The sequence below is a fragment of the Leptonychotes weddellii genome, unplaced genomic scaffold, assembly GCF_054177405.1.
Source record: "Leptonychotes weddellii isolate Sample4059 unplaced genomic scaffold, ASM5417740v2 HiC_scaffold_151556, whole genome shotgun sequence".
Classification (NCBI taxonomy): domain Eukaryota; kingdom Metazoa; phylum Chordata; class Mammalia; order Carnivora; family Phocidae; genus Leptonychotes; species Leptonychotes weddellii.
In genome coordinates this window covers 1-311 of record NW_027732949.1, presented here as the reverse complement: position 1 = coordinate 311, position 311 = coordinate 1, and the positions used below count along the sequence as shown (strand labels likewise).

The following is a 311-nucleotide window of genomic DNA, read 5'->3' as shown; positions in this document are numbered from 1 at the left end:
GGCATGCTGGCTGCCCGACATGCCACCAAAGTCCAGGCTCAGCCCTGAGGACCTCCGCGCCGTGAACACCCAGCTAAGGAGGGGAAACGCCTCGCAGACCCGGAGCCCTCCGCGAGGCTCTCCGATGCAGAGGCCCTTGGGAGCTGCTGGGTCTGGTGCTGGGGCTGGTGCTGGTGCTGGTGGTCTGTGCTGGTGGTGCCTGCGACAGTGTGACCGAGGGGAAGCTGTCCCTCACTCCTACCTTCCCTGGGGGAGACAACGTGCTGGACCTCAGTTTCGATGAGAACGACGGTAGGGAGTTCTCACTCATT

The 311-nt window shown here is 64.0% G+C and overlaps 1 pseudogene; it reads right to left on the bottom strand.

The window, feature by feature from the left end:
• Positions 1–265: 265 nt before the first annotated feature.
• On the bottom strand, positions 266–311 carry LOC145718397 (small nucleolar RNA SNORD116; annotated as a pseudogene; the record flags this gene model as incomplete).